The 15,452-nt window shown below is 39.2% G+C and overlaps 1 protein-coding gene across 5 annotated transcripts in view; it reads left to right on the top strand.

Moving 5' to 3' along the window:
* Positions 1–15,452, top strand: part of Csmd1 (CUB and Sushi multiple domains 1) — a 1,642,848-nt gene that overhangs the window by 852,092 nt on the left and 775,304 nt on the right. The window lies entirely within an intron of this gene.

Raw genomic sequence — 15,452 nt, 5'->3', positions numbered from 1 at the left:
AATAAACACAAATTGCATCCTTTTCAGTCTGTGTTATGCACATCAGCTGGATCATTTCTGATCTCAGTTAATGAGTTTTTTTCTTTACCAGATTCAGACAAAGAAATTGAGAACTTCAAATATAGATTCCTATCAGTGCAAATTTAATAAATACCCCACTTTCAGTCTCATATAGTTCTAAATTTCAACATCAATATATTAAAATGCACAAAAACAACTTTGGTGGAAAATTTTTCATTCATTTGATAACAAAAGAAACATGATAACCCTTTATTATTGAAATAAAAAATGAAAATTATAACTAGATATTTCACAAGAAAGATGTTTTAAATAAAACTATATAAATATCTTTACTAATGAGTAATTAGGGGATACTGGTATGATTTATTTTCTTTTCCTTTTAAAAGTCACATTAGTAAAAGGAGTGACACTTGTGGCTTTTGAGTCAATCACAGTCTGGCATTGCCTTCACCAAGGTGGTGAAGAACCCTGTCGATCCTGTTTTGTTCTTGTCATTGCCAGAAAAGGTAATGAACTATGATATTAAAAACACCATTATCCAGATAGGGGCCCAACTGTCCATACAACTCTCCAAAGTCAGAGTTATTCTAATGGTGTTTACTGCTTTATTACTGAGTTGTATGGGAGTTTTGAATAGAGTCCAACCAATATCTTAAAAGGACTACTGTGGGTTACACATCAAGAATGAATGGGAAATTAAAGTTTTGAAATCGATGTCTGTACACACTCAAACAGTGCAGAAAATATAGTATGAAAAGAGAATCAGGAAGCCATGGCTCTCCTGATAGCACTGATAAAACACTTAAGAAATCCTGCTAAGTAGTAGCTGCATCTAAAGTGCACAGATAGCCACTTGCATCTTCTTGGGGTTCAAGAGGCTGTGGGATGAGGCAAAGGGCTCATCTGTAGACCTCTCTTCCTGGTCACAAGCTGGCAGCAGCCATGTGCCACCCATTGGTAGAACACAGCCAGCCTTTTTAGTATTGCTACCAGAAACTGATTTCATACGCTGTTAATCTGTCTATTGCAGCTACAAATGCATCCATCAGACAATTGTTGTATAAGGTACAATATATTTTATTTAATACATCCTATGGACAAATGTTTTATACTGTATGATGTATTTTATTTAATATATCCTAACATAATTTATGCTATATTGATAAGTACTCTAGCGTGTGTTGAAACTTCAGAGCTGAGGAGAAAACGCAGGGTGGGTTGGTTAGTTATGAGTTGCTGGAGCAACTCCTGCCCATAGTTCTTGACATTACTCCTGGTAACTGATGGTACAAAAGGCTTATCTTCATTTTCTTCACTGTTAACTTCTAGTTGTAGAATCACTGAGGGAAGCACCTCTGGTTTGGTTGGGTAGGCACTTTCTAGAGAAATTTGAAAAAGAACTAATTTAGTGGATATTTATAAAATATGAAAATATCCCATAGAAAACAAGAAAATGATTTAGTGGACTGATGATTCTATGTCTGTTTTCATTTATTTTTTGTTCTCTTTTATTAAGAGAATTTGTTGACAACAATGAATATGTTATCTTGAGTAGTTGTCAATTCATATGAATTGGTATTTCCTCATAAATTTGCATGGTTAATTATGGAAACTTCAGAGAACATGGATAGAGATTTAAAAATCATTAAGTCTAGTTTGTGTTTAGGAGTTTTCAGAGTCAAACTTCAGTGGAAAGATGATTATTTGTCAAGTCATATTTAAAGTAGTTCAAAGCGCACATTTTAAACACTTGAAAGATGTGTAATCATTAATGGTTTGTGGTTGAAAAATGTACTTTTAGCATATCTGTTTGTGTTTTGTTTAAATTAAGGTATATTCACTCTAATATTCTCAGATCTGATATATTATTTTTGAATAGCACCATGTATCATACGCTGATTTATGTCTAACTCTAGTAAAATATGTGATTGTATTGTAGACATTTTTATACAGTTGTTTATGTGTGAGGGAACCACTGAGATATTGACACTATGACTTACTCTCATAGGACTTTAAATAGTTCTCTATCAGATAATCAGTACATCTTTTTGTGGTGAGATTCTTTTTCTCCTATTGTGTTGCCTTGTGCAGTCTTGATATGAGGGTTTTGCCTTGTCTTATCATGTCTTGTTCTGTCCTGTTTGGCCGTCATCTCTTAGAGACCCGACTTTATGAAGAAGTAACAGATGGAGAGTGAATCTGGAGGAGAAGGAGGGGGAGGCATCTAGGAAGACTGAGGGAAGAAAAACTGTCATTGGAATCCATTGTGTGCGAGAACAATATTAAAAAAAAAAAAAAAAAGACCCGTGACTGCAGAAGTACATAAAGTATTGGTAGTTGGAAAAAGAATGTTTAACTATTTGGAGAAAACAAATAATTATTATAAAACATTTTATTTTTATTGCTTAGTCTATTTTTCATTTTCATAACATTATTGTAAGTGATTAAATACAATTCTAAGCACACATATTTTGAATACCCTGACAGGCAAAAACTATGTCTTTAATTTGGCTGTTCTCAAAAATAATGTGTCTGATATCGCTTAGTCAGACAGCCAATGTATGAGGAGTAAGTGGAGTGATTTGATTTACATCCACTGTATTTATCACAGCAAAAGAGGCTGGTTCAGGAAATACTTCCTGAGTTTGAACTTTCAGCTACTAACAGAACTCTGTGTGTGTGTGTGTGTGTGTGTGTGTGTGTGTGTGTGTGTGTGTGTGAAAACTCTGCTAATGAAGGCCAGAGTCCACCATGACCAGATGGCCTCTGGACGCAGCATAATATGGGAAATTCTTTTCATTAGTGGTGTTTCTCCCTCTCTGACCTTGTCTGGGGAATTCTAAGTCCACACATACTCCTCTACCTGAGGAATGCCAGGTATCGTCAATTAGATTACAGGATCAATATCCTTCCTCCTGATAAGAACCTGGTTATCCAGCACCTGAGTGTCCTGGTGTCCTGAGATGCCTCCTCATGCTTATGAGACATGCCAGGTTCCCTAAGCCCCAAGCCAATGACCTTTGCCCATCCTGGATGTTTCTACCCTCAGTCCCTCAAATCATTATAAGTCTTGAATCACCCTAAGTCAAGTTGCTCTGCCTCCTGATAGCCAGTTCTTGTGTGGTTATTCATAGCACTTACTCACGGGGCTTCCAAACCCCTGCTGAATGTCTCTGCTAATTTTGCCTACATGAACCATAGTGGTCAATGATCTAAGGGGGGGTGGACCCACATGTCTGTGTATATGTCTCTGTGTGTACATGTGTATGTGTATGTGCACATGCATGTGTGTGTTGTGTGTAAGTGTGTGTGTGCGCGCGCGTGCGCGCGCGCGTGCGAGCGTGCATGCACGCACTTATGTACTGTGCAAGCGCACTCACTGACAGACCTAAGAAACAGACAAAAATACCACAATCTGTTAAGTACATAAAAGATCAGCTGGTTTTTTAGAACAAGCTACTTTATCTCAGTTATGGCAAACTGACTGGATTATAGAAATAGAGAAGTACAATATCTATTGACCTTAAAAGCTAATAAAGATTTCCAGCACGTTTTTTTGTTGCCCGAGTCAGTAAGCAATACTAAGACAGAATCATTGTATTTTCTGTTTTCTTTTATTCTTTTAGTTATGTAAAAAGAAGAGTCTGCCAGTTTTCATAGAAGTATTTCTACTCTGTTGGTAATGATTTCTGACATGTTAACTAATTAATAAAAGACTTTTAGAAGGAGTTAAACATCCAAAAAGGCATTTTTGAATTTTAGATGAAGTTCAATATCCTTTCAAAAAATATCTTCTCTAGCACTGGGCAGAGTAGGGGCAAGCAAGTAGAACAACATGCCTGAGTGAGAGAGGAATCTAGAGGCAGGAAAGACATGCCCAAGCCTCTGTATGGCAGCAAACACTGGACTCCATGGATGGAGAAACTTCTATGCTTCAGGAACTGAAGTCTGTGTGGGAAAAACCTGGCATTTCTAGAATTTATTTCCTAAGTTCTTATATCCCTATAAAATATGCTTCAAGAATTAGAAAACTTATAAAACAAAAATATCTGCAAATAAGCTTTATGTGCAAGCTTACATGGGAACACTGTGGGAGGAGAAAATAAATTTGCAAGCAGGACTATACAATATGTGAAAAAAAGTCATTTAAAGAACTATAAAGAAATTTCATAATATTTTCTTCATGATTTTATTTCATTTTACATTTTTTGCTTTAATTGTTTAGCTAGGTTTCTCATTTCCTATTTCAGTTAAAAATTTTATTGTTATTTTACTAGATGCTAGTGGAATGTCAGTTATATTTATGAATTTTCAGAAGTGTTTCTTTATAGTATGTTTGAAAATTATATACTGGGGCACTGGATACCAACATATTTAATACTTTTGATTAGAATTGTATATTTATTCCTCTCATTCCTGCTTTATTAAAAGATCCAATTTGCAATACCCATGTTCACACTAGCTATAATTAGTTACTGTTTTCTTATTATGCATGAAGTACCTTAAGAAATTACAATAATAAATTAAGAATAAATGTCTTCTTGTCGTGCACAACAAATCATTCTGATTAAACACAAGCAAGTGAAAGGAACCAAGAAGATACTGGCGACAAAGGTCTAAGAGTCAATTGATTGTTCAGTTTACTAACATGTTTGTATGTGTAGGCATGAGTTATCAAGCCTTGAGTTAGAATCTAGGATAATGCAGTGATGTAGAATAACCACAGCCACGGAAACAGTGGTCAGTGTGCCAGAGCCCTCGTGTGCCAGGTGGAAAAGCTCACCCAGCATTGATTCTGCTTTCCACGTCCATAATCCCACTCACTGTTCTGAAGACAGGACAACGCTTTAGAGCAGCGGTTCTCCACCTACAGATCGTGACCTCTTTTGAGGGGGGACAAATGACCCTTTCACAGGAATCACATATTAGACAAATATTTTATAATTTATAGTAAAATTACAGTTAAAATGTAGTGACTAAATAATTTTGGGTCTGGGGGTCACCACAATATGAGGAGTGGTATTAAACTTGTTGCAACATTGAGAATGAGAACGAATGCTCTAGAAGCTTATAGAAAACTCAGACCCATTCCATTATGAAGACAAGGGTTCAGAACCAGGTGCCTCATATCTGTTTCTGGCCTCTTTTTTCTCCTCTCTATCATAGAATATATTTGATCTGAGTGTCCCATGAGGAAATACCATTAAAAATACCAAAGAAGGGAAATACATAAAATTTATGTTATTGTATTATAAACTTTTTAGTAAGCTTCATTGACAAAAAAAAAGGAAAGAAAATTGAGTCCTAAATCTTTGCATTCCTATTTATTAAGTGGAGTGTTTAAATCCTCAACTTGAGGTTGGATTTACTCACACCCAGAGTATTTAAAGGGGAGAAACACGTCTTGGAAAAGATCCTCTTGTAGGTGAATGAGCAGAACAAGAAATGTTTTTAGAATGTTATTGGGGAAAGAACATATCTAGTCAGACAGCTGCAGGGCTTACTGGAGCCAGGTGGAGGTGAGGAGAATATAAATCACAGTTGATGGAAACAACAAAGGCCAAACATCAGTGCCTGCACCTCAGTCACACCCCTGGCTTCAGCCCAAAATGTAACATCCCTGTCCCATTGTCAGGAGGCAGAACCCACTGGTTCTTAAGCGTTCTGAGATTTCATAGTCCAGTGTCATCGTCATCAAAGGCCAACTTCATAATAGGCACTCGGATTTCATTCAACATGAGAAACAAGTCTTCCCCCTCCCCCCCAGGTGCGTTTCTTTAGGGAGTTTCCGTTTTTTTGGTGTGGTCTTGGCTAGCAATCTTTCAATATCATTTCCAAGTTCTCCTTTCTGTATAGCTCATAGGTCTCTGTGTCCATAGTAACATTAGAATGAGCAAGACCCCAAAATCTGCCTCTGATTCTAATTGAACTTTGGGATTCCCTAGTGTCAGCTATTATCTTAGAGTGTCTCCTATAGTAAACACACAGACAAGTGTATTTCATGGCCTTGGTTTTATAACAATGACGATTCATTGTGTTCCCTGCTGTATTTGCTCAGGCTGTAGCCCATCCAGAGGTATAAAAATGAACTCTACCCATCCCTCTGGCTATCCACAAGTATCTTGTCTTCACCAAAATGGCTCCACTCTGAAGAGGAACTTTAGTGAATTTTTCAATTTACTGGCCTCTAGCCATTTCAACCAATTAAATCAGAAGTTTCTTCTAGGCATAAACCTGTTCTGGAAAAAAAAAAAAACCCAAAACAAAAACACTATATACTGGTTCCTATATAACCACTAAATGTTGCATAAAACTAATTACCTTAGAACATATTTGATCATTTAATATCACTCAAAATGGTCTTGATATCAGAGATCTGGGTATAATACATAGTGTATAATGGCTCTTGCTTCACTGAGATAAGCCCATGAAGACAGAAAGATCATAACTGTCAAAAGTCAAAAGTTGTATAGCAGTATTCTCTATATACAGCAGGAAGATGCTATTGTCTGGTCTGCAAATTATCCAGCATTTTTCATTCTGCCCTAAGGATGGCTATTTGTGCACTTTGGTTAAGGTCTTGTCTTATCTCTCTTGGGAAGATGTCACCTTCCCTCCTCAGTGAATTAGAATGGTGATATGAATGAATCCCCCAGGACACTGGATGCTTTGGCAACTGTGTTCTAATATATCACCCATGCCCACTGGCAATACTAGAGAAAGAAGTATTTTAGCGCTGTAAGAACAAGTCCTTATTCTTGTAATTTAGAACCCTTTCCAGAGACTTTCTCATCTATCTTCAAAACATGGATGTTAGTAGGAAATCCTCACAGTGTCACCAAGCACCAGCTATCTTCTGGAAGCCACATGCAGCACCGTGAGACACAGTGACCCCTGGTTCTGGCAGCAGGAACAGAAAAGCAGTGATGGAAAATGACCGGAAGTGACAATTATTGTCCTGCAAGGAGTGACTGATGTAAAGAAGGTTGATGGAAATTTTTATCTGAGGGAAACACAGAGTCTTAACAGCAGGATCTTGAGGCAGATGTTACATGGAATCCGAAGTATCTTAGTTCTATTGTATCTAAGTATTACTGTGTTCTATTGCTGTGAAGAGAGACCATGATCGTGGCAAACTCTTATAAAAGAAAGCATTTATTGGGTCTTGCTTACAATTTCAGAGGTGTAGTCCAATGTTACTGTCTTGGTAGGCATGGCAGCACACGAGGAGATATATGGTGCTGGAGAGGTAGCTGAGAGTTCTATATTTGGATCAGGAGGCAGCAAGAAGAAAGAGAGAGACGGTGCCTGAGTTGAGCATTTGAAGCCTCAAAGACCACCCCAAGTGACACACTTTCTTCAACAATCCCATAGACCCTAATCCTTTCAAATAGTGTCACCTGCTATAAACCTATAGGGGCTATTTTCATTCAAACCACTATACACAAAGACCAGAGAGGAGTGAATACTTGTGTTCAGCTTCCTTCCTTCCTTCCTTTTACACAGTAAAGAATCCCAACTCAGGGAATGATATCACTCACAAGTGGAAAGACTCCCCACTTCAATTAATGTAATCAAGATAATCCCCCAAGGACATGGCCAGAGGCTGTCAATTAGGTACTTTTGCGTTGCAAGTTGGCAATTGAAATAAACCACCACAGTACCAAATTAGACAATGAAATGATGCTAAACGACATTTTAATTACTTAAAGAAGTTCTTTCAAGCCAAAGAAGTCATGAGCTGGGAACGCAGTACAGTGTAACATCTTCCTGAGAAAGCATCAGGGGTGGGTGCCCTCTCTTGGTCCCGCCCACCAGGCTAGGACTGCTCAGGGGTACAGAAACAAGCCGGCCATGATCACTCACTACATTGAGACTAACTTGGTATTCCTCAGCCTGCAAACTTGGGGTCTGTTAAGAGTATGGACGTTTTTGAGCCAACTGGGATTTGATTCTGTTTTCTTACTAACTGGACTAACTTGTGACCCAGTCAGCTGACTCTCCCAAAACTGTTTGCATATTTTGCTCAATGTTAAATGGAGGGGTATCAAAAATACTTCTATTGGAGAAATAGACTGTAAATCTTCTATAAGTTTTTACATGCAAAGTATGCCACAGATAAGCATACTTCTGTTGTGGGACTGTTTGTAGATATTCTCAGTATAAACATACAAGGAAACATGAACTTCTGTGCTCAATGAGAGAGGATACCATTTATGTAATTTGTAATGCATGTGTAGCACTGAGTGCATATTTATACACACTGAACTATAACCGTTTTATACACGTGCTTTATAAACATATACATCTCAATTCTTGAGTAATAAGGACGAAGTCATGAGCACTGATGGCTGCGGTGTGCTGTAAGGATTCTTTCCTTTTTCTTCCCCGTTTCATTCCATCTTCAGAACCATCCATTAAAGCAGCTGCTTCTTTAAGCCTCATAAAGCCCTTTGCCTGTCAGGTCTCTGGGTTCAGTGCCAGCTTTCCAACACTATGCACCTCTCCCTCAGCCACAGGGAGGAGCAGTGAGCTCAGGGGGTTCTCACAAAGGCTCCTGCCCTGTGGGGCTGAACCAGCGGGGCAGCAGGAGTCTGAAAACAGAGGTGCCTCCAGCCTTTCCTGCTCAGCAAGAGCACTTCTGCTTTAATATTCCTTCATTCTCTGTGTGAGTCTTTCTTGAAAGAAGGGCTGATAGATATGGGCTGGATAGACGGATGCCTGCGAGTGTCAATAGTTCAGCTTTGTTATCATCGCTGTTTCCAGTCCTGCCCACCTCAGTGCCTGCAGTCCTTAGGGCCATGTTGGCATCTCCCCTTTGAGCACACGCAAGACCCTGCAGTGAGCAGGAAGGGAACCCAAACGCATACTCTATGTGCATGCACACGTAGACCGGAAGCCCGGTTTGTGCTCTACTCTGAAGGAACTTCAAACACCTATGAAAATGTTCTTAGCAAAAAAAAAATACCTATTCCCTTAACAACAGTTAAAAAACACTTGCAAGTTTGGAAAGGGACTAGCACAAGAAAGGAAGTCTGTAAGATGTTAGCAGAGGGTGAGGGTAGCTGATAACCATACCACAAAGTAAGAAGCCCTGCACTCTTCACTCTGAGAATTGGATGAACTTGTGCAGTCTCTTGTGGTTCAGTGTTTAGCCCCACCACAAGGCATGGCTGTCTGGGAAGCAAAATGCAGGGAGTTTGACTATGCTTATCCTACACAGACTCCGGACAAGTGCTGGACTTCAGGAAAGGGCCTAGATACTGTGTGGAAAAGTACAGTCTGAGATGTGAGCAAGCTGGAGTTGGTATCGTCTGGCTTCTGGGGCCCCCAGTCACTGCTGAAGAACCGCACAGAGACGTCAGGAACAAAGTGTCCTGGGAAGAGCCTGGGGCCATGGTGGTTCTCAGACTCTTGGGCATCCAGGCACCACTGCGAGTAGCTCAAGAGTTGAGAAAGGAGTGAGGTGCTCTCGGGCTGAGGACTAGCCTGGGGTTGGAAGAAATGAGGACCTCTTGTTTAGCTCAGTTGTGATAATTCTTAACTTGGTGGCAGTTGTGGTCGGAAGCACAGAGAGGCCTTCTATGGGAGAATTAAGCTGCCTTGGTTTGATAGTTGAATGCCATCTCCATTGCTCTCCACATCGGATCTTGATGAAAGAGACAGTCCACAGTTCTAAAGTGTTTATTGACTGTTCATCTTGGAAAATGAATGCATACCATATTGTTCCAACTTGTCAGGATTGGCCCAAGATTAAACATCTTTTTCAAGGAGGAATATTTATGAAGGGAAGCTTATTGACTAAACCCTTAGTGCCTCTAGGCACCTCGATAGCATGGAGAACTCTGCTCTGGGCCTATGTGACCATAGGTCACATTTCCTTATATGGGGACTGTGGCACATATTTCAGGCCAGGAATTTGGCAGGGAATTGCTTAAGTCTCAGGTGTGAATCCACCGAGTCTCTGGGTCTCAGACCTGCTCTACCTGAAGGTCTACGAAGCTTCCTGGTATGGTTTTACAGTCCCACAGTCTCTCAGTTCAACTTATTGCTCTTTAATTCAAGTTGAAGGCATAGACATACCAGATATGGTCGACAAAGCTTGCATGACTTAAAATAGTATCAGTATAGATTAGAATACAAGATAAATTGTCCCTTGGTATGAATTCCCAGAACTGCCAATGAGAACACACAGGTAGCATCAGCAGCCTTGCAAAACCTCTGTGTGCTGCATAGGAGGTCCATTAAATCATAGCACATGGTCTCTGCCCTTGCAGACCTTGAAGCTAATTGAAAACAAACAAACAAAAAAACCAACCAAACAAAAAACAACAAATGTGAATAGTGGATGCCAAGAGCAGCCAGAATCAAAGTTGGATCCCTGAATCTAAGTCTGGGGGAAAAAAATCCGTCATTTTCCCTGGAACTAACTATTCCCAGATTCTGAAGTGAGACAGAAATGGAAAGTGTTTTCTAGGCTTAGACATGGTACTTATTCTGTTTCCTTCGCCAGGCCTCATTTAAGCAGTGTGTGTTCGTTGTTCTAGAGCCACTGGCATATGTGTTCAGAGGTATCCTGCCCTGAGCCTGGTTGAGTATGGACCCTGTGCCATGACTTAGACTGGAGCCCTTGTTTAACACATTTGTAATGGGTGGAACTGACAGCTTCTTCCTCCCTTCATTGCTTGTCAGGATGCTACCCAGAAATTCCCACCTGGGCAAGCAGCTCCTCAGTAGAACCATATCTTCTGGGGGAAGCAAGCATGGGTGATTGGATAGGTTTGCCTCTCATAGACTCATGCATTGGAATACTTGGCCAATGGAGAGTAGCACTATTAGGAGGAGGTGTGGTCTTGTTGGAGAAAGTTTGTTACTGTCAGGGTAGGCTTTGAAGTATGCTTAAGCTCTGCCCAGTGCTGAAGAGAGCCTCTGCCTGGCTGCCTAGAGAAGATAGTCTTCTCCGGGCTGCCTGAAGATTAAGATGTAGAACTTGCTCCTTCTACAGCACCGTATCTGCCTGCATGCTGCCATGCTTCCCACCATGATGATAATGTACTGAACCTCTAAAAGGGTAATCCAGCCCCAATTAAATGTTTTCCTTATAAGAGTTGCCTTGGTCATGGTGTCTGTTCACAGAAATGAGACCTGAACTAACACAGCACATGTAGGTGTCTGGCAGATTCTTCAAAACACAGCTTTGGTAGTCAGCAGTGCTCTTTCAGGGCAGTCTCATTCTGGGATATAACACATTGTCTATGTCAACCTCTTTAGCTTCCTCAGCTCAGCTTCAACTGACCTTACCACCCATCCCACCTCCCCATCCCCCATTTTTTCTTTCCCCACTCTTCTTGCAACTGTCCTGAGAAACCTAATAGTTACTAAAAGTACATGTATTGGAATGTTTTAACAAAGTAAAAATCCTAGCATCCCATTTCTGGTCATTTTAAAGTCACATTGACCATGTCACTAGAAATCCCCGCAAGCGGTTTTGGGGAACGTTAAATCTGGCATGAAATAGCAAATGCTTGAAAATAGGCTTTGAAAGCTTTAAATTTGCTAGTAATTATGGCCAGTTTTAAAATAAAAATATCTGGGCTGGAGAGATGACTCAGCAGTTAAGAGCACTGACTGCTCTTCCAGAGGGCCTGGGTTCAATTCTCAGCAAACACATGGTGGCTCACAACCATCTATAATAGAATCCTATGGATGCACTCCTTTGGTGTGTCTGAAGACACCTACAGTGTACACATATAAATACAAATAAATACTAAAATATTTTTTAAAAATAAAAATTGATTTTAAATGTAATATATAACAATATAATACATTAAAAAGAGAAATGTTCATATATTACATAATACAATATATTTAAAGTAGAAACATGTATTTAAAATAAAAACTGTTTAATGGACAAGTTTTAAAAGTACTTTTCTTTGCAACTCAAGACAACAATTAAAGTCAGAGTTGGGATCTGGGTGGAACCTACCTTCTTCTGGGTGAGGCTCACTGCCCACACTCAGAGCAGGAGTTGCAAGGCCTATGTGAATGAATGGAAGTGGCATTTGCAACGTCTGGTTGGAAGAATAGAGTATTGAGATTCAGGCAGATGCATCCAAAGAGCATGTGCAATGATGGACAAGCCCACAGCACAACACAGCTGCATAATCTAACACACTGTTCTCAGCAGGAGGGTGCTAAGGCTTAAAGGGATATCAAGGACAACCGTGATATTTAGTAAACTACACTTGTGAAGCAGAAAGGCTGTGGTGTGTCTACCATTACGGTGGAATGCTCCTCATGTGCACACTGACATATGAGGCACAACTTCCCTGAAACAGGTTCCTTTTAGTTTCGATGAATTTACTAGAGCAGGACCTCGTGCTAACCAGTAAGGCTGATAATTTATGCAAAGCATAAAGCTCTTCTTGATTATTCTGGGATGGTTTGGTTCTCTGTTTTTCCAACCACTTTGAGTTCAACACATTTCTAGAGGAAAAAAAAAATGGAGGAAAAATGTTTAAAATTCTCCCAGGAATCAATTCAAATGTTGCCTTCATTTCTTAAGCCAGAGTTTAGATTGCACTTAAGATATTTTTAAAGAAAAATTTATGCAATTTCTATGTTATAATATTGGGTTTTGGCTAACTTATGTTACTATATGCACAGTATGATTAATAGAGGTTGTATAGCCTTTTTTGCTATCAAAATTATTATAGTGGTTAGGAATAAATCAATATTTAGGCACATGCACCAGCAAAGAACATTTAATGTTCACATACAAAATTTACATGTTGGACATTGACAACTTTTATATATGTTGCTAAATTTATATGGAAAATTGTTGTTATTACCTCACTCTAACTTAACATTTTTGAGTTGAAATATTTTAATTTGAAGTGCTGGCCCAGAAACTTTCTAAAGCTTAAAAAATAAACACAAAAATTTTCTCATTTGCATGGCTTTAAATTACAAAGCATTGACCTCAGGTTTGCACTGTAGACTTGAATTATTTTCAAGATAATTAGAAATCCTGGAGGAGTATATCATACCGTTACTGGACGTATTTCCAAGGAAACATTAAGCAGTTTTTCAAATACAGTCAACTGGCTTTGCTTCATAGAGTCCATCTCTTCTGTCTATAGACTTCCTTTTTTCCCTCTTTCTTTCTTTCTTTCTTTCTTTCTTTCTTTCTTTCTTTCTTTCTTTCTTTTTTTCTTCCTTTCTTTCTTTCTCTCTTTCTTTCTTCCCCCCTCTCTCTCTTTCTTTCTTTCTTTCTTTCTTTCTTTATTTCTTTCTTTCTTTCTTTTTCTTTCTTCATTTCTTTCTTCCTTCCTTCCTTCATTCCTTCCTTCCTTCCTTCCTCCCTCCCTTCCTTTCCTTCCTTTCCTTCCTTCCTTTCATCCTTTCATCTCTTCTTCCTTCCTTCCTATCATCCTTTCATCCCTTCTTCCTTCCTTCCTTCAAATAATAATTGCTAAAACTTTATAGTGTATATTATACTAAACAAATTGTTTGGAGGGAATTGGAGAAATGTTTAAAAACAAGCATTGAGTTCAAAGGTCTCACATATGCCGAGGAAAAACCCCCTTTTGTTTTATAACAGTATGTGCAATCTACAAAATTATATTGTACTCAATACGTAAACAGTTGCAGATATTGTTGGAATACTGCCTCCAATTCCAGAAGCTTTGATCCCATCTGAGTGACGATGACCCTAGCCCATCCTTTCCACCTCTTCAGGAGTTTCCCACAATTCCCAGCAGAATGACTTCACACAGTTCTTCTTGTTCTACCCTCTCTGCCTCTCTGTAGTTTTCCCACTCTTCCCACTCTTCTCTCCTTACATCATGGATTTCTTTCTTGGCACTCTTGGAAAAACATGGCCCCTCACACCATTTTTTGGAAGGGCCAACTGCTGCAGTCATAGCTGCTTTTGTAGCTGGATTTCTCAACCACGGGAAGAATTTCTCCTTGATCCCATTATGGCAGGGAGAGTAGGGACAGCCTCTTCTTATTTGTGTTGCTTAAGGCCTTTATTCTCACATTTTGAACATGTGGCCATCAACTTGAATGGACTGGCTCTTAATGACAGAAGATCCTACCAATGACCAATCCCATACAGATGAAAAATGTTCTTATGTCAGATTGTGATGAGCTTGGTCATAAATCCACTGTCCCCACAGAGGATGACAGATAAGGGGGTGGTCCCCTTTGGCACCAATTCCAAAGATCTCTACAGAATCTTGATTACAGGATGTCTTAGCTTTGCATGAACTGCAGGGAAATGCAGTGGTTGCTGTGGTTGAGGTTTACATGGGCTTCTTCTTACAACCTAATGACACTTTACAGAATTACTCTCTTAGGAAAAAAAATCTATGTATTATCTGGTTAAAGAAATACGGAAAACAATTCTCCTCCAGTTCCCAAAGATATTGGAAACCCTTGCACTATTTAGACATTAAGCATAGTCTCTCTACTTCCCACAATAGAGTTTTTATTTGAAGTTATTTCCAATAGAGAGTTTTAAAAACCCAGGCTGCAATATTGATGCCCATGAAGTGTAGCATGAGGGGCACATGCTCCACTTAGTAAAGAGCGAATGCTCCTGCAAATGCCATTTAGGTCTTTTACGAAATTCGCTTGCGTTTATTGTCTGGAGAGTAGATAATTGTCACAAACAAAGCTCATGTCACAAGCAGTACCCAAGTGAATCAGAAAAATCAGTTTATTGACAGCATCTGTGAAATTATTTCCTTAGCACACGTCTGCTAGAATTCTCCCAAAGTGAGGCCAGTGTTGTGATAAAAGGCACATGGGGGTGGTTTTGCTGATGTGTGTCAAAGACAGATGTCTGGAGTACCTGTATTTTCCTCCATAATTTGTGTGCTATTTCTTATCATTGGCAATCGGTTTCCTTTAGACATATTCTGGTATTTACATATCAGATTTTAGGGCTCAGGTAAAGCTTTTAGTATCCAAGTTGGTAGAATCCAGCAATAGGGGAACTCTCAAGTTTAGTATTGCTACAAATGAATATTTGTCCCCTACTCCCATACAATGAGTTGATGCATTCCCCTTGAGTTCTTACTGTGCATATGACATTAGGCCATTCCTCCATGCTGTTAGAATGTGCAAGGCTATGGAGAAGACCTATGGAGTCTCAGAGATGTGTACACCTGTTCAGTCCCCAAGGCTTCACTTGAATATTAGCTGTAGAATTTTAACTTAACATCGCCTCTAAACATAGAACTGTTTCTCAAAAATTTATGATACATCATGTATTTTTTCCAAATAATTATGAAGCTTAGAAGTTAATCTCCCTTAATAAAGGAAGCTCAACCTGAGGATTAAATGAATTATGTTCTTGCTGTAATTGTCATCAAAAAGAGACTTTGGGTGACTAATTCACCGTGTGTTGTGAAAGTTAGAAA

This window comes from Mus musculus, chromosome 8 (assembly GCF_000001635.26).
Source record: "Mus musculus strain C57BL/6J chromosome 8, GRCm38.p6 C57BL/6J".
NCBI classification, from domain to species: domain Eukaryota; kingdom Metazoa; phylum Chordata; class Mammalia; order Rodentia; family Muridae; genus Mus; species Mus musculus.
The sequence above is the reverse complement of the archived record's forward strand: the minus strand, read 5'-3'. Positions and strand labels throughout refer to the sequence as shown.